This window comes from Geotrypetes seraphini, chromosome 1, assembly GCF_902459505.1.
Source record: "Geotrypetes seraphini chromosome 1, aGeoSer1.1, whole genome shotgun sequence".
NCBI lineage: Eukaryota > Metazoa > Chordata > Amphibia > Gymnophiona > Dermophiidae > Geotrypetes > Geotrypetes seraphini.
Window position 1 is genome coordinate 73,566,014 of NC_047084.1, and position 25,754 is coordinate 73,591,767.

The following is a 25,754-nucleotide window of genomic DNA, read 5'->3' on the forward strand; positions in this document are numbered from 1 at the left end:
GCTGCCTGTAAAGCTGCTGGTATATATCTGATTAAATTGCCTAGTGGAACTAGAAAAATTTCAAAAAATTATTTGAACATCAAGGAGGTTAAAATTCACCTGGTTCAATTTCAGCTTCAATCTGAACTGTAAAATAGACACAAGATGAAGACAACCTATCTTCTTCCAAAATTTTATCTTCCAATTGTGTTCCCTGGAGGTTCTCTTTAAAAACACAGCTAATTACAAAAAAAAAAAGCTTTAAAACATTTCTAAAATACACATTATTCATAAAAAGCTATAATAGATGAACTTTTTTATTCTGCACATTGAGAGCATCTACTTTTTATTCACAAACATTAATAAAGCACTTTTGGCATTCTATCAAGCTTTCTGTTAGGGTTACAATAGAAATTTTGAAAGTGTGTCAAATTTTGTTAACAAATACACCGGCATTGGAACTCTGTGCTCCCTACCTTATCACACGTAACCAATGCACCAAATGGAAAAAATGTTTCTAGAACAGAGTCATGGACCTTATCACAATTGCTTCCTGAGAGGAAGAAAGGATAAACAAACCAAAGCCAAGGCCAATCAAAGTATAGCTTGGAAACCATATTCTTGTTGCTGTAGGTACAGAAATAGGAAGTAAACAGATTAGAAACAGTACTGAGAATTACTCTGAGGAAGTGCTGCTTCCTCTCGGTGCACTTGTTAGGTTTGTTTATCCTTTAGCCTCTCAGCACCACCCCCATTGCATAAAAAGACCTTTCATAAAAATGTATTTTTGCCTATTACCCAGCACAGTCCTCCTGCCCCTGGGATATTGTTAATAAAGTAACACACAGATTTCAGGAAAAAAGGAGGAATTGATGCCCCTGTATAAGACTCTGGTGAGACCTCATTTAGAATATTGTGTACAATTCTGGAGACCACACCTTCAAAAAGATATAAACAGGATGGAGTCGGTCCAGAGGAAGGCTACTAAAATGGTCAGTGGCCTACATCATAAGGATACGGAGACAGACTTAAAGATCTCAATATCTATACTTTGGAGGAAAGGCAGGAGAGAGGAGATATGATACAGACATTTAAATACCTATGTAGCATAAACACGCATGATACCACTAAACAAATGGATGTATGTCAGATTTAAGTGATAGGTTTTGTAAAAAATACCCATGAGCATTTTTTTCATTTGAAAGGAAACTCCAGAGTGAGAGGGCATAGAATAAGGTTAAGAGGTGACAGGCTCAGGAGTAATCTAAGGAGTTACGTTTTTACAGAAAGGGTGGTAGATGCGTGGAATAGTATCCTAGTAGAGATGGTGAAGACAAAGACTGTGTCTGAATTCAAGAAAGCATGGAATATGCACATGGGATCTCTTAGCAAGAGAAGGAGATAGTGCATGCTGCGAATGGGCAGACTAGATGGGCCATTTGGCCTTTATCTGCCGCCATATTTCTATGTTTCCATTACTTTGATTGCTGATCTCCAATGTGCACCCCATGTTCAATACAAATCTACTAGATACTCAGGGCTCCTTTTAAAAAGCTGCAGTAATGATTCCCCTGTGGTAAATACACCGAAGCACATTCAGTTCCTAAGGGCTTCAGTGCATTTGCTGTGGGAGAATTGCTACCACGGCTTTGAAAAAGGCCACCAGCAGGTTCAGTTTTCAGGATATTCTTACTGAGGAAGCATGAGAGAGATTCAAATAAAACTGAAGCAGTAGGCGTGCAAGTTTCCATCATGCAACATTCATTAGGGATATCCTAAAAACTTGGCCTGTTGACAGCCTTCAAAAACTAGGAGTAAATGTCAAGGAATTAGAGTGTGCCACCATTAATAATACAAAAATTTACAATTGAAAACTTTCACTATAGTTCCTGGATATGCAATAGTGTCAAATTATAGAATTAGACAATCCTCTAAAACAGAAAATATCCAGAGTAATAAGAGTATGCACCCCATTGCATGTAGTCCTTGCTACCCTTAGCTATGTATTGCATCCTCAAGCTGCAATAAAGTTGTTATTATTTTTATCATTATTAGAATTTATTACCTGTTTTGGGTAAGAAATTCAGGGGGTACAACAGCTTAAATAAACACAAATAATTTAAATGAACCATAAGTATAGTAGCATAACCAAGGGCTAAAAACTAGGAGGTAAATATTTAGGTGGTAGCGATCCGCAATTTTTTATTTTTTCAACGCCAGCATTATGTCCCAATATTTAATGCCAGGCCATTTCTGGTCTCCAGCACTAGAGAATGACATGGGGGAAAAATTTATCACCGTTCCCACCCTGCCCCATCCCCGCGAGCTCAGTCCCCATCTCTGCCTCATCCTCGTGAGCTCAGTCCCCATCCCCACCCCGCAAGTTCGGTCCCCATCCCCGCCCTGCAAACTGTCAGATCTCATCCGCACAAGCCTCAAATAGTTATGATTTTATACTGAACTTATTTTATTAAAATATAAAAAGAGAATATTCTGTACAATTGTCATTTTAAAACACAAATAATATAGAGCAAGATCAACAAAACCCCTGTCTCCCCTCCCTTTCACAAATATCCCCTCCACTATTGTGAAAACTGAACAAACCAAATTACTACAGAATGTTACATAGAAAAATCAAGCTAACAGAATACTTCAGTCATACATGGCAGGAATAGTGTTAGGGGAGTGCAACTAAGGTAACTGCCCGCTGGTCAGACAGAGAGCCCTAAGCCAGCTGGAAGCTAAAGAAGCATAGCCTGGGCTTTCCAGTCTCCAGTTATGTCTAATACCAGCTTTAGCAGGATACATATTTCAAATCTGAAATATTCTAATCACAAAATATAAAATAAATTTATTTTTTTCTACCTTTTGTTGGCTGGTAATTTTATTTTTCAAATCACATTGGTCTCAGGCCTTGGTTTTGGGTTCTTTCTGTCTTCATCGTGGCATGACTGGCTGCTGAAGGTAAAATAAGTGCAAGAGGAGCTGGGGAGGAGATGCTGAGTCTGACACAGGTGCAATTTTTTTACTACAGGAGCAAGACTTTTCATCGCTCCCCTGGGGCGGTAAAAGGTCTTGTCCGCATTTCCACAGGGCGGTGAAAGATCTTGTCCCCATTCCTGCAGTAAACCAGTTGCAATTGGCTCCATTCCTGTGGATTTACTGCGTTGACCACGGTTTACCGCTGTAAATGGTCCCCATGTCAATCTCTATCCATCACTGAACATCCAGATTTGTGCAATATTCAGCACTGAACCACCTAAGTGTAACCAGTGTGAAGAGGATGGTCCCGGGTCTAACCAAAACATAGAGCCTGACTCGGGAAGACCAGAATGGAATGCCTGATCTCAGAAGTCTCAGCCGTCTACCCCAAAAGCTCTATCCTAGTCACCACCAGAGGGAGCTGAAGAAGGATGACTTTCAATTCCCTTGGGTAAAGAAACAGTATGTTATCCCTTCCCAGATTTTAGGTGAGCCCAGACCCAGGGAAAGGGACCGCACCTATGCCCCTGAAAGCCTAAGGATAAATCCTCCTCACCTGAAAGCAGGAGAGGGTGACCCTGAACTAGAATCAATGGACTGTGTTGAAGGAGATGATCAACCTGATGAGGATATAGAAGCATTGGATTGCAATGTGAGTAGAAGAGCCTGAAAATAAAGATTCCGCAGGTAGGTGGTATCGGTATCTGGTGGTCACCTGCCTTGGAGGACCTTATCTTAAACTGTGGAGTACAATAGAGTACTGAGGATTAAACTGTTTCTTACAGCTTGGCCTAGTAGTTTAGCCTGTCGCTGGCCCACTTTGAACTAGGTTCCCTTTAACCTAACCTGTGTGGATTACAAACTTGCCAAGAGAACTGCTGGGACAGCCCCTTAAGAGGATTAAAGCACTAGCCTATAGAGCAGAGACTAAGTCAGGAAACTTAAAAAAAGGAATTATTTATTGGAGTTTTGAAAGGACTGATACTAAAGAGGGCTGAAATAAAGGGGGAAAACCCGGCATAGCTCATTTTGAAGCCTTGGATCGAACTGAGAAAGCAAAGGCACTTTGAGTTTTTTTCTTCTTTTCTAGAAACCAAGTGAACTGGGATGATTACCAACACAGTGTGCTCTCCTGTGAATCCCCGGCCACAGGTAAGAGTGGTACCTTTGTGACGCCAGATAAGAATAGGAATGAGTTTTATGCAATCCAATTTGTCCATTAATTTGGGTGGTTCAGTGTTGATGCTTATGTGTAAAAGTGCCACATGACCCGCTAAATAAAGATTAGTTCCTGCCAATAACAGCATTTAAATCAGCCTTTAGGGGTGTACTACGCCGCAGCAGTGGCACACACCATCAAAAATCTCCTTAAATATTTCTCACACATTATTATGTGTGTCACTTTACTTTAGACCAGGGATCTCAAAGTCCCTCCTTGAGGGCAGCAATCCAGTCAGGTTTTCAGGATTTCCCCAATGAATATGCATGAGATCTATTTGCATGCACTGCTTTCAATGCATATTCATTGGGGAAATCCTGAAACCCCGAAACCCCGACTGGATTGCGGCCCTCAAGGAGGGACTTTGAGATCCTTGCTTTAGACCTTCATTCATACTGAAATTTAATCCAAGTACATATCCTTTGGTTTTGCATTTCACTTATTGTCCACTATTTATCTTTTAGCTTCAGCAAATTATTTTCCCTTCAATGAGACATCTCTGCCTTTATATACTGTACTAGTAATATGGGGCTCTTCCTCTATAATTATTCAACATTATCTTTATCCAGTTCTTAAGTCTGGTCCCTCTCATAATAAATCTAGGACGTCACATATAGCCCTTCTCAATTCTAGATTTCTAAGGCCTAAGACTTCACTCATTAGAGACTATTTAATATAATAATAGTTTATTTTTATATACCGCCAAACCATCAGTCCATGGCGGTACACAACAATAATGCACAGGACATTGGAAATACTAAGGGCTCCTTTTACGAAGGCGTGTTAGGGTCTTAACGCGTGGAATAGCGCGTGCTAAATTGCCCCGCGCACTAGCCGCTACCGCCTCCTTTTGAGCAGGTGGCAGATTTTCGGCTAGCGCATGCTATAGCACGCACTAATCTGGTGCATGCACTAAAACGCTTAGTGCACCTTTGTAAAAGGACCCTTAAATTAAACAGCAATGTTAAAAAATGGAAATAACACAAATCTAAATAATACAACACTAGGCAAGAAACTTACAGCATCCTAAAACTTGTAAAAAAATAGAATACGGCTGATAGTACAAATCCAACAAATAGTCAATAAAAAACTTAACTGAATAAATAAAATTTAAAAATTAAAATCAATTTTGTGTTTCATGTTTTTTGAATAAATATCTCCTCATTGTCACGTACTTTGTTAACTGAAACATGTTTAAAACCTGGTAAGGAGGAACTTCTTTTTTAATGTCTCCCACTAGGCAATTTTTCATTCTTTAACCATAAAAGGGATGGGGGGTCTACTTATTTTAAGGTGTCCGAACTCATTAATAAAACTTGTTACTATGAGGTTTTGGTATTAAAAATGGTGACACTCAATCCTATTATGCTGACACTATTTCACTGCCCTCCTTCATTGAATACAGCTCAGAGGGATTCATGTTATCAAGCAGTGGTGAACCTTGTTAACACAATATCTTTATATTGATATCCCAGATAATATTCCAGCAAACCAGTTTAATTGACTTTTAACTGACTTATCTTTTACATCAAATAGTCTCTTTCTCTACCCATCAGGCATGTCATACTCTAGACCTTGTTGTTGCCCCAGATAATTTTCTAAGTCTTATTGTGCCTTTTTCTTATCTTTCACTACCCTGGCCTGACCATTACCTTATCCACTTTTTTTTTTTAATTTAAATATTTTCTTGAAATTTTCAGAATACAAAATCACACAGCCAATGCAACAGCAATACAAAATAAAACAGCTGATAACACAAGGACATCTGTGTTGATCCTTCACAGAGACCTAAAAAGACCCTACCTCCCCACCACCACCAAAATCCCATTCATCCATCCCGAACCCTCACCCCAGCACTCCAGTGTCAAAAGTTCAAAAGGGAACTATGAGCTTTATGGGACAGACCCTCCTACTTAGGGGCCCAGATTTGCCTAAATTTCCACCAGGGACCAGGGCCACCACTACGGACATCCAAATATTCAAATTTTAATAAGGTAAACAGTTAATTTCTCCACATAGTAACAGTGGGCACCTCAGCTTGACGCCACAGCACAAGGATACATTTTCTAGCCAATAAAGAGGCTTTCTGCAGCTGAAAATTACCCCCTCTAGACAAACCCAATGTAGTAACTTGAGAAAAAAGCAGAATATCTGCCCTCAGAGAAATCGGCTTACTCAATATAGCTTGGAGATACAGGGCAACAAAGGACCAAAAGGTCTGAAGTCGGTCACAAGACCAAAACATGTAAAGCAAACCTGCCGGGGTGGATTGGCACTTGGGACACCGAGCATGAGAAGCAAATCCAGAAACATATGCCCGGTAGGGAGACACATGCAGCCGCAGGAGAAATTTATACTGTTGTTCCTGAAAAACTATGGAACGAGACAGCCGAAGTAGATGTTTCATAAGAAGGTGAAGGCCATCCCCGGTGACTTGCTCAGAGGGCAACAAATCCTGTTTCCACACCGCTGCCACGACCTCATAGTTTATCCACTTTTTGATAACAATTGTTATTGTTAGGTGCCATCGACTCATGCTCGAGTCCTAGCGACTTGATGAATTATGGATCTAAAAAGAAATCAGTTTTGTGCTAGTCCGGAAAGGTCCTCCAGTGACATCCCCCATGGTTGTTTGCAACTTGTCCAGTCATCTGGTTGCAGGTCGCTTTCTTCGCCTGGTTTCTTCGATCTTCCCAAACATGATGTTGTTCTCCAGTGATCTCTTTCCTGTAGTGTCCAGCTTTCGCATCCGTAACTGACCACTGAGAAAATGAGTGCATGGACAAATCTGATCTTCATTTGGAGTGTTATTTCCTTGCCTTTGAATGCTTTATCAAGAACCTTCATTGAAGATTGATCCAGTGCTATTCTGCAGAGTATTTCTTCCATGCTAGTTGCGTCTGTGTTTACAAAAGAGCCCAGGAGATTGAAATTCTTCACAACTTCTATTCTATCGCCTTCAAACTCAAAATCTTCATCATTTTTTGTGTTCATGATCTTTGTCTTATGTTCAGTTCTAACCCATGTTATGACTTTCAGCTTTGATTTTTTTCTCAGTAGATACAGCATGCCTTCTTTGCTATTGGTGATGAGCATTGTATCATCTGCTTAGCGCAGGTTGTTTATATTTTGCCCACCAACTTTAAAACCAACATTCTCTTCTTCCAAATTTGCTTTTCTGAAGATGGTTTCACCGTACAGGTTGAACAGGTAAGGTGACAAGATGCATCCTTGCCTGCCGCCACGTTTTATTGGAAACTCATCAGTGTTGCTGTATTAAGTTCTCACTGCAGCTTCTTGATTTAGCATGGAATGTTGCTATTCTTTGGGTTTTTCCCAGGTACTAGTGACCTGGATTGGCCACCGTGAGAACAGGCTACTGGGCTTGATGGACCATTGGTCTGACCCTGTAAGGCTATTCTTAAGTTCTTATGATTTTCATATAGGCTCTCTATCAGATGAGTTATGTGTTTGGGTACTCCCATTTGCACTAGAATTCTCCTTAGTTTATTGTGGTCCACAGTCATAAGCTTTGCTATAGTTGATAAAGCAAAGGTATAGGTGTTTCTGGTATTCTTTGCTTTTCTCCAATATCCATCTAACATTGGCAATAATGTCTCTTGTTTCTCGACCTTTTCTGAAACCAGCCTGAACTTCGGGTAGTTCTTGCTCAACGTATGATTGGAGCCTTCATTACAGTGGCGTACAAAGGAGGAGGGGTGGGGGGAGGTCCTCCCTGGGTGCACGCTCCAAGGGGGTGCACAGCCGGCCGGATCCGGAACCTCCCGCGCTGCTTCAAACGGCACTTCAGCACGGCTGCCGTACTTAGAGCAGAGTCGGAAGCCGCGCTGAAGTGAAGAAGGTCCCGCAATGACTGGGATGAGGTAAGTGACGTCGGGGGGGAGAACTGGCAGTCGCAGTCATCGCAGGATCGTACCACAACAAATTGCGTCTGTCGGCCCAGCCCTCTCCGACGTCACTTACCTCTTCCATCCGAGCAGAAGCAGTCATCGTGGGACCTTTGGGATGCAGAAAGAAAGGAGGTCAGAGTGGTATGGAATCATGCTGAAGGGTAACAAAGTGGGGTCAGGGTGGTAGGGAATCATGCTGAAGGGTGACAAAGGGGAGTCAGGGTGGTAGGGAATCATGCTGAAGGGTAACAAAGGGGGGTCAGGGTGGAAGGGAATCATGCTGAAGGGTGACAAAGGGGGGTCAGGGTGGTATGGAATCATGCTGAAGGGTAACAAAGGGGGGTCAGGGTGGTAGGGAATCATGCTGAAGGATGACAAAGGGGGGTCAGGGTGGTATGGAATCATGCTGAAGGGTGATAAAGGGGGGTCAGGGTGGTATGGAATCATGCTGAAGGGTGACAAAGGGGGGTCAGGGTGGTATGGAATCATGGTGAAGGGTGAGAAATGGGGTCAGGGTGGTATGTATGCGTGGTGGAGGGAGAGAAAGGGGCAGATGCTGATGGAATTGCAGGGAAAGAGACATAAGGGGGAACAATACTGCATGGAATTGGGTTGTAGGGAGCGAAAGGGGGCAGATGCTGATGGAAGTGGGGGGAAAGAGACAGAAGGGGCATATGATGGAAGTGGGGAGAAGGGGCAGATGATGGAAGTGGGGAGAGAGAAGAGGGCAGATGATGGAAGGAGGGGGAAAGAGAGAGTAGGGGCAGATGATGGAAGTGGAGAGAAGGAGAGAGTAGAGGGCAGATGATAGAAGTGGGGGGAAAGAGAGAGAAGGGGCAGATGTTGGAAGTGGGGAGAGAGAAGAGGGTAGATGATGGAAGGAAGGGAAAAATAAAAGGAGGGCACATGATGGGGGAAAAGGATTGAGTTAGGGAAATACTAGAGGGACTGAGGGAAAGAGGTGGCGAGCTGTAGGTAGACAATAAAAAAGGAAATTGATGAGAGGGTAGTAAGAACGTAATCTAGATGGATGCAGAAAATAAATTGAAAAGGAAAATGAGGGAAGAAAGGGATTGCAGAAGAGAGGTGTCGGAGAGAGAAGGAGAGGAGAGAGATGCCAGACCAAATGGGGGTGAAAGGAGAGATGGAAGGGGGAGGCATACAGTTTCTGGAAGGGGCATCGAAGGAGAGAAGATGCCATATAGGGGCAGAGAGATGGCAGACAGTGGATGGAAGGAAGAGAGTAACAAGAAGATGAGTAAAGCAGAAACCAGAGAAGACAAAGATAGAAAAAAATTTTCTATTTATTTATTGTTTCTGTGGTGTTGCATTATATGCAGAGTCCAGCTTCTTGCTGGTTCAATTTAACCTTTGTCTATGTATTTCTATTTTATCCCCCCTTTTACAAAACTGTGGAGAGTTTTTTAGCACCAGCCATGGTGGTAGCAGCTCTGATGCCCAGAATTCTATGAACGTCAGAGCTGTTACCACCGTAGCTAAAAGCCACACTACAGTTTTGTAAAAGGGGGAGGGGTTAGTTTGTGATGACATATTCCATACTAGGCGAAGGTGTTTTCTGTGTTCTGTGTGTTCGAAAGACATGGTTTTCTGTTAGGATTGACGGTGTAGGATTGATCTGTACTAGTCTGGCTTGTTTAGTTTTACAATGGGTATATTGATGTTGTACTGCTCACTGCATATGTAAGATGCTGCCTTTTCCTAGGTACTCATGTGTGACGTGTGAATTGTTACTAAAAATCATGTTTTTCGTACAGATGGGGGGGGGGGGTGCCAAAAAATGATGGGCCCCGGGTGTCACATATGCTAGGTACGCCACTGCTTCATTGTATTATTTTCAGCAATATTTTGCTAGTGTGTAGAATTAATGCACTTGTTCTGTAGTTGTTACAGTCCTTGGCATCACCTTTCTTTGGTACAGGTATGAACAGTGATCTTCTCCAATTGGTTGGTCATGTTTTTTTCCTTCCAAATCTGTTAACACAGTCAAGTGAGGGCCATGAAAGCACCGTATGGGCCTTTTATTAATTCAATTGGAATACCATTGATACCAAGTGGCTTGTTTTTCGATAAAGATTTAATCGCTGTTATGGCTTCTTCTTTCAAAATATGATGGTTCTTCTTCAGCTTCAGTTTCCAGTTCAATTTCCCCAATGTTATCCTCATTGCCTTGCTTGTATAAATTTTCCATATATTCTATCCATCTCTTTTTAATGCTTTCTGGATCATTCAATATCATTCCATTGGCATCATTAAGCATCCCCAGTTGAGGTTGGAATTTCTTCCGCAATCTCTTAATCTCCTGAAAAGCTAATCTGGTTTTTCCATTTACATGTTCTGTTTTAATTTTCTGACAAATAACCTTGAGATATCATTCTTTGTCTTGTCAAACTTGACATTGAAATACTTGGTTCACTTGTGATACTTTTTCTCTATCACCGGATAATTTTGCTTGTCTTCTTTCTTCTTCTATTTTCAGGTTTCTTCTGAGATGCAAGGTGATTTCTTGGCTTTCTTTTTCTTCTGGAATATTTTTTTTAACTTCATCACTAATTACAGTTTTGATGTCATTCCATAACTCTTTGGGCTCTCTATCTCCTGTATCAAGCAAGGCAAGCCTATTGTTTAGTTTTATCCAATAGTCTGATGGAATATTTTCAATGTCATATTTTGGGAGGTGTCTAATGCTCTTCTTCTTGCAAAGCTTCACCTTGATCTTGCATGTCAAAACCTCCTAGTCACTTCCTCAGTGAGCTCCTGGTTTAGTCCTTGCAGGAAAAACTTCAGATTTCCATCTTTGCCCTATGCAGATGTAGTCAATTCAATTTCGATACATGCAATTTGGAGAAGTCCATGTATACTGGTGACATTTGTAGTGTTGGAAATGCATATTCATGATTGACAGTAGGCTTGTTTTGCAAAACTGTACTAAGTTATCACCAGCTTCATTTCTTTCTCCTATGCCATGCTTTCTAACCACTGCATCTTCAGATGTACTATTACAGAGCCAATAAAACCTATAGTATCTTCACAAAACCATTTAAAGCATTCATGCCAAAATCAGCCTACTTAATGGCCAGCTCTTTCTACATCTTTTCTGCAAAATTTCACAGAACTTCTTTTATCAGATCAAGTTCAGGGCCCCTTTTATCAAACTGCTGGCAAGGTAAATGCTCTGATGCTCATAGAATTCCTATGAGTGTCCGATCACTTACCTCACTGGCCCGCACTAAAGACCTCTAGTACAGCTTGATAAAAGGAGAGGTTAAACAAGAAATGCCTGAATTATGCTCCAAATCTGTCGACAATTGTTGTACTTTAAACTGGATCATCTAAAAAATGGAGGAAAAAGGACCTCAGACACCCCTCAAAAAATGTGGTGTCACATACTACCACTTACATGGGGTTAGTTCAATTATTGGTCAAAAACACCTCCTTAAAAAAGGATCAAGAGGCGACCCAGGGAACTACAGAACGGTAAGTTTGACTTCGGTTCCGGGGAAGATGACTGAAGCGCTGATAAAAGACAACATCGACAAGCATCTAGAAAGGAATAAACTGATGAAAACAAGCCATTCTGCAAGGGAAGATCGTGCCTAACAAACTTATTGCACTTCTTCAAAGGAATTAACAAACAGATGGACAAAGGGTATACTTTGATAGACATCGTATACTTAGATTTCCATAAAGTCTTTGACAAGGTACCCCATGAATGCCTACTACGTAAACTGAAAAATCATGGGGTGGAAGGAGACATACATAGATGGATCAAAAATTGGTTGGTGGGTAAAAAGCAAAGGGTAGGAGTGAAGGGTCACTACTCGGACTGGAGGAGGGTCACGAGTGGTGTTCCGCAGGGGTCGGTTCTCGGACCGCTGCTGTTCAATGTATTTATAAATGATCTAGAAACAGGGACGAAGTGCGAAGTAATAAAATTTGCAGACACCAAACTAATGGAGTTGGGACTAAAGAGGACTGTGAAGATTTACAAAGGGACCTGAACAAACTAGAAGAGTGGGCGACGAGATGGCAGATGAAGTTTAATGTAGAGAAATGTAAAGTCTTGCATGTTGGAAACAGAAACCCAAAGTACAGCTATACAATGAGAGGGCTGGTAATGGGTGAAAGTACCCAAGAAAAGGACTTGGGGGTAATAGTGGACAACACAATGAAGCCGTCGGCACAGTGCACAGCAGCCTCTAAGAAGGCGATTGGAATGCTGGGTACTATCAAGAAAGGTATTACAACCAGAACAAAAGAAGTTATCCTGCCATTGTATCGGGCAATGGTGCGCCCACATCTGGAGTATTGCGTCCAATATTGGTCACCATACCTTAAGAAGGATATGGCGATACTCGAGAGGGTTCAGAAAAGAGCAACACAATTGATAAAAGGTATAGAAAACCTTTCATATGCTGAAAGATTAGAGAAACTGGGCTCTTTTCCCTGGAGAAGCGGAGCCTTAGAGGGGACATGATAGAGACTTACACGATCATGAAGGGCATGGAGAAAGTGGAGAGGGACAGATTCTTCAAACGTTCAAAAACTACAAGAACGAGAGGACATTCGAAAAAATTAAGAGGGGACAGATTCAGAACCAATGCTAGGAAGTTCTTCTTCACCCAAAGGGTGGTGGACACCTGGAATGCGCTTCCAGAGGGTGTGATAGGAGAGAGTACGGTTTTGGGGTTTAAGAAGGGATTAGATAATTTCCTGAAGGAAAAGGGGATAGAAGGGTATAGATAGAGGATTACTGTACAGGTCCTGGACCTTATGGGCTGCTGTGTGAGCGGACTACTGGGCGTGATGGACCTCTGGTCTGACCCAGCAGAGACACTGCTTATGTTCTTATGATCCATTATACTTCATATTTATTAGGATTAATTGCTTTTTTTATAAATAGTGGTTTACAATACATTGAATAGTAATCAGGTACTCAAGAATTTTCCCTGTCCTGGTAGACTCAAAATCTCAATGTGGTACCTGGGGCAATAGAGGATTAAGTGATTTGACCAGAGTCACAGGGAGCAGACTGGGATCAAACTCACAACCTCATGGTACTGAAGCAGCAGCTCTAACCACTAGGCCACTCCTTGATGTAAAACCTCTTGAACAGTAGTGCTTATCTTTATCCCATGATTCCAACAAAGCCCCATTTCACAGTCTGCTTCTTCAGGGGATCTGGAGAAAAATAATACAGTGGTCCCTGAAATAAGAAAATAACAATGTATTGTAAACAGCCTCAGTCTTCAGTGGGAAAAACATATTAAACGCAAACTCCTAAACATACATGCCATCAGCCAACAGCCATTCTACTCACCAAGATACCTAACAAAAAGTAAAAAAAAAACAAAAAACATAGTGCTAACATTTAACAAAAATTCTATGGATGGAGCAGCCAATCGCCAACGAAAACATCATTACATAACAATCAATCATAGACAGGCTTTTAGTTCTATAGCCTAATTTAACCCATAAGGTTCTATGGACTGGAAGAGGTAAATCCAGCACTGTTCATGCTGAATCAGAAAGTCTTATTGTTGTCAAGGTAACATGCAATAAATAAATCAAATCAAATGGGCAAAAAATGAGTTATGTTTTTATGTTCATGTAATTTAATATCCTGAGGCCTTATTATTCCCTTGAGTTCATGTTTACATAGGACTGTTCCTACTCATTTTTTCTGAATAACTCTTGAAAGTAAAATAGAAACACAATAAAATAAAGCCTGCCAGTATTATTGCGATGCCTTATCTTATAAACCTTTCCTGAATATATTTAAGTGAATGGGTCTGAAACCAGTTTCCAAGTTATGTTTGGAGTGTTGTGCCAACATTTTTGGGAGTCAATGAACTTAAGATTCTTATTAAACTTTTCTGACCCTTTGACCTCAGGTTACAAATATTGAAATTAGGTGACCTTTATTCTATACAGTATATTTCAGAGGTGAGAAAAAAATTAGTAAATTTCCACAGGAAAGATATAGATAACTCCCATGCTAGTCCCATTATTTAATTTCTTAAAACACAAGCCAAAATGTTATGATGAGACAGATATTCAGCCATTTGTGAGGCTAAGGACTTTTACAGTATACAGAGGTAGGGTTGCCAGACATCTGGATTTCACCGGACATGTCCTCATTTTGAGGACATGTCCGGGGGTCCGGACAGCTTTTCAAAACCCGGCACTTTATCCAGGTTTTGAAAAGCCTCCCTCAAAATCGCCGTCGGGCAGGAGGGCAACGTGATGATGTCACATGCCCACATGTGCGCATGATGCCATCGCGTCGCAAGCTTGAATGACCTCCTGCCCGACCAGAGCAGGCAGGAGGGGACGGGGCTAGGGTGGGATTGGGAGCGGGACTGGAGCGGGGATGGGTGGAACTGGGCAGACCTAGGGGGTAGGTCTAAGGGGTCCGGATTTTCCGAACGGAAAATCTGGTAACCCTATATAGAGGAATGGCCTAGTGGTTAAAGCAGCTGCCTTAGAACCCTGAGACTACAAGTTTACCACTGCAGCTCTTTGTGACTGTGGGCAAGTCACATGACACTTCATTTTCCCAGGTACAAAATAAGGACCTGTCTAAAATATGTAACCTGCTTTGATTGTAACCACACAGAAAAAAGTGGTATTTCAAGTCCCATCTCCTTTACCCTATATTGCTTGTTTTGGCACAAAGAAGTCTTCTCACAGTTTTTAGGAGCATTTCACTTGAGCTGTAGTGCCTGTTGGTGATGGTTCTTCCTTCTGGTTGTCCTTTTATCCATCTGGTCGATATTTAAAATGAAGTAACCAACTAGAAACTGCCACTTACCAGTTAACTTGCTTGTTCAGGGCTATCAGCTCATTTTCAGTAGCATGTAAGCAATTATCTCTGCTGAAAATTAGTGGCTAGTGCCTAAGTGAAAGCCAGCTATTTGGGGGGCATTCTGAAGGGATAGTCAGCACTTAGCTGGTTAAATACAATTTCATTTAAAAAAATTTATATACCGTATATTAATTATACGGTGTACAAAGATTACGATCATAACAAGTTAAACACCACATACAGACACAATTTCAGAACAGCTCTCATTTAAAAAAAAACTAACACAGGAAAGCGCTAACAAACCATTGATTTTTCAGCATTTTATTAAAATTCATCCTCCCATCACAGTATCGCAAAATTGCAGGCAGCACATTCCAAAGCTTAGCACCTGTCACAGACAGCATCGCTGCACCAATCCTAACATGAGAGATTGACATCTTACCCTCTAAGCTCAGTTTCATACTATTTTCTGATCTCACACACCTTCTAGACCAGTGGTCTCAAACTCGCGGCCCGCCAGGTACTATTTTGAGGCCCTCGGTATGTTTATCATAATCATAAAAGTAAAATAAAACAGTTTCTTGATCCTATGTCTCTTTAGCTATAAATGATAATATTATTATTAAGGCTTAACCAAAAGGAAAGATTTATAAACTATAAAGAGTTTTACCTCATGCAAAATTGTTATTTCTTTAATACAACATTAACTATTTTTTTCTGAGGCCCTCCAAGTACTGACAAATTCAAAATGTGGCCCTGCATAGGGTTTGAGTTTGAGACCACTGTTCTAGACTGATAAATTTCAAAAAAATCTTGTAAAACAACCAGAGAAACATGATGCAAAATCTGATGTATAGTTGAAAGAATCTTAAAGTGAGCTCTTTGTTGCATGGGTAACCAATGCAATTTGCTTCAGCACTGGGGTTATTAAATTACATTACATTAGTGACTTTTATTCCGCCATTACCTTGCGGTTCATGTGAATCATTCTTGGGACACCAGAAATCAATCTTGCTGCAGAATTAATCAACATCTACAGTGCTCTCATCACTTTAGCAACTCCCAGGTATAGTGCATTGCAATAAGCACCCTACTCAGGATCAGTGCTTGCAGTACACTACATATGTCGAATGCTGGTAACATAGGTTTTAATCTGTAGAACAGCTGCAATTGCATATAACCTGCCCGAATTGTTTTCAATATTTGTTTTTCCATAGTTAAACAACTATCCAAGCATACTCTTAATACAGTCATCTACCTTTTTACTACAAAATCGCTCCCCCATCATACTTTCTCTCTCAAAATTATCCCTTTGACTTTTCACCACCTTCAATATTCAGCACTTAAACAGCCAGGATAACCTCATAACTAGGCTCACATAAAACACAGTCCAAGCTAAGGTGGGGTGGGATGGAGAGTACCGATTGGGGGGCGTTGGGGGGATTGGGATAGGGGGGAGGGGGGCTATTAAGGTTCATGCACTTGTCACAGGATTCTGTATTGGGGATGAATGAGAGGAGGGGTGTGGAGTGGCTTCTTTGGGGCTCATAAGAGTCCAGGGCCCCGGAGGGCCATTCTGCTGACTCTGGCCTAGTTGACCAGGAGTCGATCTTAGGGGGGATTTGTTGCGGTACTTATCTCCAGTATTTCCTTGATTGTGTTGAATATGATGCATCACCGTTTGTATTATGAACCTTTTGTGTTCCATTGTTCTGTTTGCACTCTTGATTGTATCAATAAAAATTGTTTGAACTTAAAGCACAGTCCTATCAACCAATGAACCAGCAAAACTTTTTCCTTCCTATTGACTGCACTATGGAATAACCTTCCCATTCAGATATGATCATGTATTTCTTTTCAGGTTTTCTGTAAAATTTATAAAACTACGAAGTTTCAACTTTTTTTTAGAATGTAACTCCTAATAATCTATCTTAAAATCAACACATCTTTGTAAACATATTTTCATTGTAAACCGAATCAAGCCCTATCATTAGGGATGATCCGGTATATCGGGGGTGTCCACACTTTTTGGGCTTGTGAGCTACTTTTAAAATGACCAAGTCAAAATGATCTACCAACAATAAAATTTTTAAAAAACACAAAGCACACTGTACGCAGAGAAAATGTTACAGTAATTATCATTTATATTCGGGATTTTTTTTTCCAAGAGGTCAAGGTAGATGACTTTAAAATAGGCAATGTCACCTCAGTAACAACCATACAAAAATAGACAAATGTACCCCCTCCCTTTTTACTAAACTGTGATAGCAGTTTTTAGCGCAGGGAGCTACGTTGAATGCCCCGTGTTGCTCTCGACGCTCATAGGCTCCCTGCGCTAAAAACCACTATTGCAGTTTAGTAAAAGGCCCGTCCTGTTCTGTCTCCAGCTCCGCCCTGTTCCTCCCCCAGCCCTGCCCCCACACAAACCTCCCTGAGCTCAAAGGAAGCCTCTTTGAGAATACATTTAACCCATAACCCCCTCACCCTAAGCATCCTGAGAAACTCCCTCAGTCCCTGCTTGTCCTGTTGTCTGTTAATTAGGTTGTAAGCTCTACTGAGCAGAGACAGTCTCTTAAAAGTGTTCATACACAGCGTTGCGTATGTCTATCAGCATTATAGAAATGTTAAATAGTAGTAGTATTAATAAAATCAGTTCTGTGTATTGTTCTGATGATGGTGCAAACACATATCAAGGTGAGATCCTTGAGAATGGCTATAGTTGACACCTAGCTGCACTTCCCTTGTCTTCTTTAATCTCCAAGGATGTCCTGTCTACTTTACGAGTGAGCTCGGTCAGGGAAACCTTTTCAAGTACACTGGAATCTAAACCTGGAAAAATAGTACAACTGTTGAATATCGTGCAGTTTCTGGAATTCCCATAAATTGTTCTGACTTATTGTTTCCTGAGGCACCCTTTGTTTCCTCATTCATTGTCACATGAAAGGTAGTGTTGTTATTTCAGTTTGGATTCTTGTGTACCCTCTTTTCTATTTCCTAAAAAAAGATTGAACTTAAATGTTGAAGAGCTGTTACCTCTTCGTGGACTTTAGGAAGAACATGTTTATCCCGCCATTGTTTATATTTTTAGCAACTCGTTAATATTATTTGAGATCCAGATAGCACTCAGACAAAATGCCGTTGGATTGTTCTTCATACATATACTTTATATGTATGTGGGGGAAAGGGACTGAAATATATGACAGGAAATTATTTGCTGATAGAAAAAAAAATAAAGCATCCCATTTCTCACGGATATGATGTCCTTTCTCGTTCTCAGACATGGAAGTCTTCCATCAGATGCATTCTACTGTATTAAGCTATCGTGTGCCAAGCAAACTGTGCCCTTTGGAGATGTTTCTAACAAAACAGGAAATAAAGTAGGAAATATCATCAAGACTTAAAACCTTTAAAAAATAGAAGAAGTAAGACTTTGTTATATGAATATCTGAAAATATTTGCATACAATGAAGACTACTGTAAATCGGCACATAAACTGGATAACACAACATGCAATTGGCAGAGGGATCTTGGAGTTAGCTATGAGAGACGCCTATTTCTCAATCTCTTTGACAATGTTCATGCCCTGATAGGTACGGTAGACCTGAAAGAATCGCAATATAAGATATTACACCGTGCATATACTATATATCTAGAGTGAACGAACTGTAATAGGTCCATTGGTACTCTTGTACATCAGTTCTTGGAGTGTCCTCATACCACGTTATGGTTACAAGTTATCCCACTCCTGGAGCGTATAGTCAAGCGTACCATTCCATGGGATTATAGTTTGTTATTGTTGAGGGACTACATAGAAACATAGAAATAGACGGCAGATAAGGGCCACGGCCCATCTAGTCTGCCCACCCTAATGTCCCTCCCCTACCTTTGCCCTGTGAATAGATCCCATGTGCCGATCCCATTTGGCCTTAAAATCAGGCATGCGGGGACTTTTGGGGGAGGGCTTCTCTCTTTCCTATAGGAAATTTCTCTATTTAGCAATCCTCAGTTTAAAAAACTCCTGCTGCAACACTGGTTGTCGGACAGGGCAGCATCCTTACCCCAGTGGCTCGCAAAGATACAGGAGGTTGCCCGATTTGAAATTCAGACATTCCACTCTTCAAGGAGACTGGACAACCTGAGTTTTGTGGCATTGTGGAAGGATATCCTGGATCTCCCCAAGGGAGATAGTTCACCTTCACTACGTTCTGGAGGTGTAGCTGTTATTAAACCTCTGGAAGGGCTTATTACAAAGGGGCTGACAGACTGGAGTGAATGTAGAATGCAGGTATGAATGTGGCATGAGTGGTTGGTATGGTATAGAACAGGGTAAGAGTGACATGTTCCTGGAGGTGTTAAAGAGTGCATGGAGGGGGTGGGGTGGAAAATGAAAATAAAAGGGTGACTGTGGCTGGGATACAGATCATTGGCCGGAGGCTATCAAGGGTTATTTCACTGGTTGTTATATGTTGCATTACACTTATTTGTATATGTGATGGTCATGACTGCTTTTGTACAACTCACTGGTTAGATGTGATGGTTGCAGTTACTAATAAACATAGTTACAAAAAAACCCAATGAAGACTATTGTAGCTACATTTATTTATTTATTAAAAAAATGTATATACCACATAAATACTATAGAGACATCGCTTGACTCCTTTTGATTAGAATTTGCTTAACTTATCTAAGGCATATTTAGTTGTCATATTCTACTGTCTGTGCCATTAGTTAACTGTGATGAATGACTAATGAGTTATAGGTCATAAGAACATAAGACTAGCCTTACTGGGTCAGACCAATGGTCCATCAAGCCCAGTAGCCCGTTCTCATGGTGGCCAATCCAGGTCACTAGTATCTGGCCAAAACCCAAAGAGTAGCAAGCAGTGGCTTCCCCCATGTCTTTCTCAATAACAGACTATGGACTTTTCTTCCAGGAAATTCTCCAAACCTTTCTTAAAACCAGCAACGCTATCCACTCTTACCACAACCTCTAGCAATGCGTTAACTATTCTCTGAGTGAAAAAAAATTTCCTCCTATTGGTTTTAAGAGCATTTCCCTGTAACTTCATCGCGAGTCCCCTAATCTTTGTAATTTTTGACAGAGTGAAAATCGATCCACTTGTACCCGTTTTACTCCACTCAGGATTTTGTAGTCTTCAATCATATCTCCCCTCAGATGTCTCTTTTCCAAGCTCAAGAGCCCTAACCTTTTAGTCTTTCCTCATATGAGAGGAGTTCATCACCTTTATCATCTTGGTCGCTCTTCTTTGAACCTTTTCAAGAGCCACTATATCTTTCTTGAGATAAGGAGACCAGAATTGAAAGCAATATGCCAGATGAGGTCACACCATGGAGTAATACAGGGGCATTATAACTTTCTTAGTCTTGTTAACCATCCCTTTTTTAATAATTCTTAGCATCCTGTTTGCTTTTTTGGCCGCTGTCACACATTGGACAGAAGGTTTCATCATATTGTCTACAATGACACCCAGATCCTTTTCTTGGGCACTAACCCCCCAAGATGGACCCTAGCATCCGGTAACTGTGATTCAGGTTATTCTTCCCAATGTGCATCACTTTGCATTTGTCCACATTAAATTTTATCTGCCACTTGGACGCCCAGTCTTCCAATTTCCTATGGTCTGCCTGAAATTTTTCACAATCTGCATGCGTTTTAACAACTTTGAACAGTTTAGTTATTTAATCACCTCACTTGTTGTTCCAATTTCCAGATCATTTATAAATAAGTTAAACAGCACTGGTCCCAGTACAGACCCCTGCGGCACTCCACTATTTACTCTCCTCCACTGAGAAAAATGACTATTTAACCGTACTTTCTGCCTGGTGGATAGTATTCAGCCTTATGTTTCATTACCAAAATTGAATTCCGTATATCGTACTGACTTGAACATTCCACCGGTTAGGCGTTTGAAGCTGAAGGTATCAAGGATGAGCATGTTTTCCTGCATGGGCCCCCAGGAATGGAATGTGATTCCAATGCACTTAAGCCAGCAGGGAAATTTATGTAATTTTAAGTGATTATTGAAGAGGTACTTGTTTTGTAAGATGAAGTATGGGAATTAAGCCCATTGTGTACGTTTGAGTGCTGGTCACTGAATTGTTTTTGTCTTAAGTATGTATTGTGTATGTATTTGTGCTTTTTTTAATACTGTGTATTTGCTGTGACCCCCTTTGTATAAAGCGGGATACAAATGAATAAACTCTATAACATGTAGAAATAAAACCAAAGGAAAAAATATAATATACCTTTTTATTGGACTAATTTAATATAGTTTATGATTAGCTTTCAAAAGTAACCCCTTCTTTCTCAGATCAATTTTCAAATTGTACCAGCATTGTTCAAACAGTGTGGGTGTCTGAATCTCACCACGGGTTCAATCTGTGAGAAAATAAAGCCATGTGTCTCAACCATCACCATAAGATCAAACGAGTTGCCAAACTGAGACAGAACTAGAGAATGATACAGGCACAGAATTTGTCCACATCCCCGCGGATAATCGCGGGGGAACCATCCCTTGTCATTCTTTAGTGTCTTTCTCAATCTCAGTCCTTCTACACCAGCATTTTTCAATGCAAGGTTTGAGGGTCAATGGCTGTGCCCATTCATACTCTGACTCTTCCCTTTCTCCTTAAAGAATGACAAGGGGATGGTTTCCTTCAGTTAACAATTGCTTTTCTCTGTCTTTCTCTCTTTCCAACTCCCCTCTCCTGCAAGTGCTTCTTTCTTTCTTTCTCTCTTCAACCCCCAACACCTCTCCTGCGGGTGCCCCTCTCTCTCCTTCCAACCTCCTCTCCTGCTGTTTCTGTCTCTCCCCTCCCATTCAGCACTACTCCATTGCTCTTTTCTTTGGTCTTAAGAAGTATAGAAACATAGAAAGAAAGATGACGGCAGAAAAGGGCCACAGCCCATCAAGTCTGCCCACTCCATTGACCCACCCCATTAAGTCTGAGTGCTAGTGGCCTGGTTTCTTAACTCGACCCTCGAAGGGATCCCACGCGGGTGTCCCATTTTTTTCTTAAAGTCGAGCACGCTGGTGGCCTTGATCACCTGCACTGGTAGTTTGTTCCAGTGATCTACCACCCTTTCTGTGAAGAAATACTTCCTGGTGTCACCACTAAATTTCCCTCCTCTGAGTTTGAGCGGGTGCCCCCTTGTGACTGAGGGTCCCTTTGGAAAGAATATATCGTTTTCCACCTCGACACGACCTGTGACGTACTTAAACGTCTCAATCATGTCACCCCTTTCCCTGCGCTCCTCTAGGGTATAGAGCTGCAGTTTACCCAGTCTTTCTTCGTATGAGAGACCCTTGAGTCCGGCGACCATCCTAGTGGCCATCCGCTGGACCGACTCAGCTCGAAGCACATCTTTCCGGTAATGTGGCCTCCAGAATTGCACACAGTATTCCAGATGAGGTCTCACCATGGTTCTGTAGAGTGGCATTATGACTTCAGGTTTGCGGCTGACGAAGCTTCTATTGATACATCCCATCATTTGCCTTGCCTTAGATGAGGCCTTCTCTACTTGTTTGGCAGCCTTCATGTCTGCACTGATGATTACCCCCAAGTCCCGTTCCTCTGAAGTCCAGGCTAGTGTTTCTCCATTCAGGGAGTATGTTCTGTATGGATTTCTGCTGCCGAGATGCATGACTTTACATTTTTTTGCGTTGAAGCCCAGCTGCCATGTCGAGGACCAGTTTTCCAACTTGATCAGATCCTGCGTCATACTGTCCTTGAGGTTGCTTTCACTTACTATGTTACACAGTTTGGCGTCATCGGCGAACATTGCTACTTTACCCTGAAGCCCCCGGGTCAAGTCAGTTATGAATATGTTGAAAAGGGATGGTCCCAGGACTGAGCCCTGCGGTACTCCGCTAGTCACCTCTGATGTCTCAGAGAGGGTGCCGTTGACCACCACCCTCTGAAGTCTACCACTCAGCCAATCATTGACCCATGCAGTTAGTTTCTCACCCAACCCCATCGATTTCATCTTGTTTAATAGTCTACGGTGTGGGACACTGTCGAAAGCTTTACTGAAATCCAATTACACTATGTCCAGAGACTCTCCTGAGTCTAGCTTTCCTGTCACCCAATCAAAGAAGCTTATAAGATTGGATTGGCATGACCTGCCTTTGGAGAATCCATGTTGACAGGGATCCCTTAGATTCCCCTCATCCAATATCATGTCTAATTTACCTTTAAGTAAAGTTTCCATAATTTTATACACTATTGATGTGAGACTCACTGGTCTGTAGTTCGCAGCCTCTGCTCTGCAACCCTTTTTATGCAGAGGAACGACGTTTGCTGTTTTCCAGTCCAGGGGTACTCTCCCTGTACTTAGGAAGAGATTGAAGAGCATGGCTAATGGTTTTGCCAGAACATCGCATAGCTCTCTGAGCACTCTTGGGTGCAAATTGTCCGGTCCCTTGGCTTTGTTCACCTTGAGTCTTGACAGTTCTCTGTAAACATCAGCTGGTGTGAACTCAAAATTTTGAAATGGGTCATCCATGCTTTGCTTTACTTCTAGCCGTGGCCCGTGCCCTGGTGCCTCGCAGGTAAAGACTGAACAGAAGTAATCGTTCAGTAGTTTGGCTTTTTCAGAATCTGTTTCCACATAATTCCCGTCTGGCGTTCTAAGGCGTACTATCCCGTTTGTATTCTTTTTCCTGTCACTAATGTACTTGAAGAAGGATTTGTCCCCTTTCTTGATGTTCTTCGCTAGAGTTTCTTCCATTCGAAGTTTGGCCTCCCTGACTGCTGTTTTGACCGCTGCAGACTTTGTCCTGTATTCAATGTTTGCTTCTTTTTCCCCCACGCGTTTGTACAAGAGAAATGCTCTTTTCTTCTCCTTGACAAGTTACGAAACCTCATCAGTGAACCATTGGGGTTTCTTTTTTCTTTGTTGTTTAGTTACCGATTTTATGTAGCGGATAGTTGCCTCATGAAGGGTTGATTTCAGGGTTGACCACATAACCTCCACATTGTCCATTACTTCTTGAACCTAAAGTGTCTGATGGATGAAGTCTCCCATGCGTGCAAAGTCAGTGCCCCGGAAGTTGAGTACCCTTGTTTTTGTTTGTGATCTAGGAAAGCCTTTCCTAAGGTTAAACCATACCATGTTATGGTCACTGGTGGCTAGCGGTTCTCCCACCGAGATCTCTGAGATGCTTTCCCCGTTCGTAAGTACCAGGTCCAGGATGGCCTGGGCTCTAGTGGGCTCTAGTACCAATTGTTTGAGCCGTACTCCCTTCATGGACGTTAATATCCTCCTGCTATCACCAGTTGTCGCTGAGAGTGTGTTCCAGTCTACATCAGGCATGTTGAAGTCTCCCATCAGAACAACTTCCCCCCTTAAGGTGATATTCTCAATATCTTCAATTAATTCAGCGTCCTTGTGCTCCGATTGTCTTGGAAGTCTGTACACCACACCAAGGTACAGGCATTTTTCTCCGCCTCTGGCCAGGTTTACCCAGATGGATTCCCCAGTATACTTGACAACCGTGATCCTGGTTGTCTTGATGTTTTCTTTGATGTAAAGTGCTACCCCTCCTCCTAACTTACCCTCCCTGTCTTGGCGAATCAGGTTGTATCCTGGTATAGTTATGTCCCACCCGTGAGAGTCTGTGAACCATGTTTCGGAAATTGCTACTACGTCTAGGTCTGCATTAACTATTTCCGTTTCCAGTTCTAGAAATTTATTCCCTAGGCTGCATGCGTTAACATACATAGCTCTCCACTCTTTTTGTTTACTAAGCTCATGTAGAGAGCATCCCACTTGAGTTAAAGTGTCCCCTAGCAATTCTTTTGCAGTAGGGGTACTTACTTACCTTAGACTTAGAAGCGGAGTTTTGGTTTGCCACATCAGGATTGTTACTTACTGCTCCGGTGTAAAAGTGGGTACCCACCCCCGACTTACCTAGTTTAAAGCCCTTCGAAGTAGGTGGGCTAGTCGGTGTCCGAAGACATTCTTACCTCTGTTGGTCAGGTGGAGTCCGTCTGGTCCCTGTAGTCCCTGTAGTGCCTCTCCGTGATTCAGGAATCCGAAGTTCATTTCCCGGCACCATCATGTTAGTCCTTTTTATGCTAGACTGCATTGGCTGTCTTTTAAGGCCAGAGTATTTTTTAAGTTTGGGTGTATCTGTTATAAGCCAGGAATAGCGCTAAGCCAGCTAACCGCTAATAGTCAGCTATCTCCAGCTGAACATCCCAGTTAGCAGCTAGCCCAGTCAACAGCAATGTTGAATGACATAGCTGGTCAGCCCCAATATTCATTGGCTGACTGTCTATGTTTAGCGGCCAAATAGACCCACCTAAATAGCACCTTTGACCGCTATGACTTAGCCAGTCAGCTGATGAATCTTATCTTAGCTGGCACTGTCAAACATGGCTGAAAATAATCTAATCTAGTCTTCAATTTTTATACCGGGTCATCTCCCAATGAAACTCGACTCAGTTCACAAGTAATTATTTATTTATTTATTTAGCCCGTCCTCCCAAAGGAGCCCAGAATGGGTTACAAGAGTACATTCATAGTATGCGTAGGACAAACTTTAGTGAGAAATACAGACTATACAGCATTTACAGTATAGACAAGGGGGCTTAGATTACAGCATTTACAGTGAAGACATAGCATACAGACTTAAAGATACAGACTTAGTAGGCATAGGGTGGATTAAATTGCAGCGTTTACAGTGGAGGTAACATAGCTTTCCTAGCAGGTAGGTGTATCTTTGTTGTCGGAAAATGTGGTGGTAATTCAGGTTATATTTGCGGTGGCCTGTGAGTTTAGAGATGTCGTTTGGTGTTTTAGGTGGTGCCT

The 25,754-nt window shown here is 41.7% G+C and overlaps 1 long non-coding RNA gene across 2 annotated transcripts; it reads left to right on the forward strand.

Annotated features, from left to right (window-relative positions):
- The first annotated feature begins 3,431 nt into the window (after positions 1-3,431).
- LOC117361292 lies at positions 3,432-19,273 on the forward strand. 2 transcript variants are annotated; one of them, XR_004539634.1, is made up of 3 exons: positions 3,432-3,648; positions 4,052-4,113; positions 18,195-19,273. It is a non-coding gene; the product is annotated as an uncharacterized LOC117361292 (long non-coding RNA). The 2 variants fall into 2 exon arrangements; XR_004539622.1 differs by having other exon boundaries at positions 3,432-3,613.
- The last annotated feature ends 6,481 nt before the right edge of the window (positions 19,274-25,754 follow it).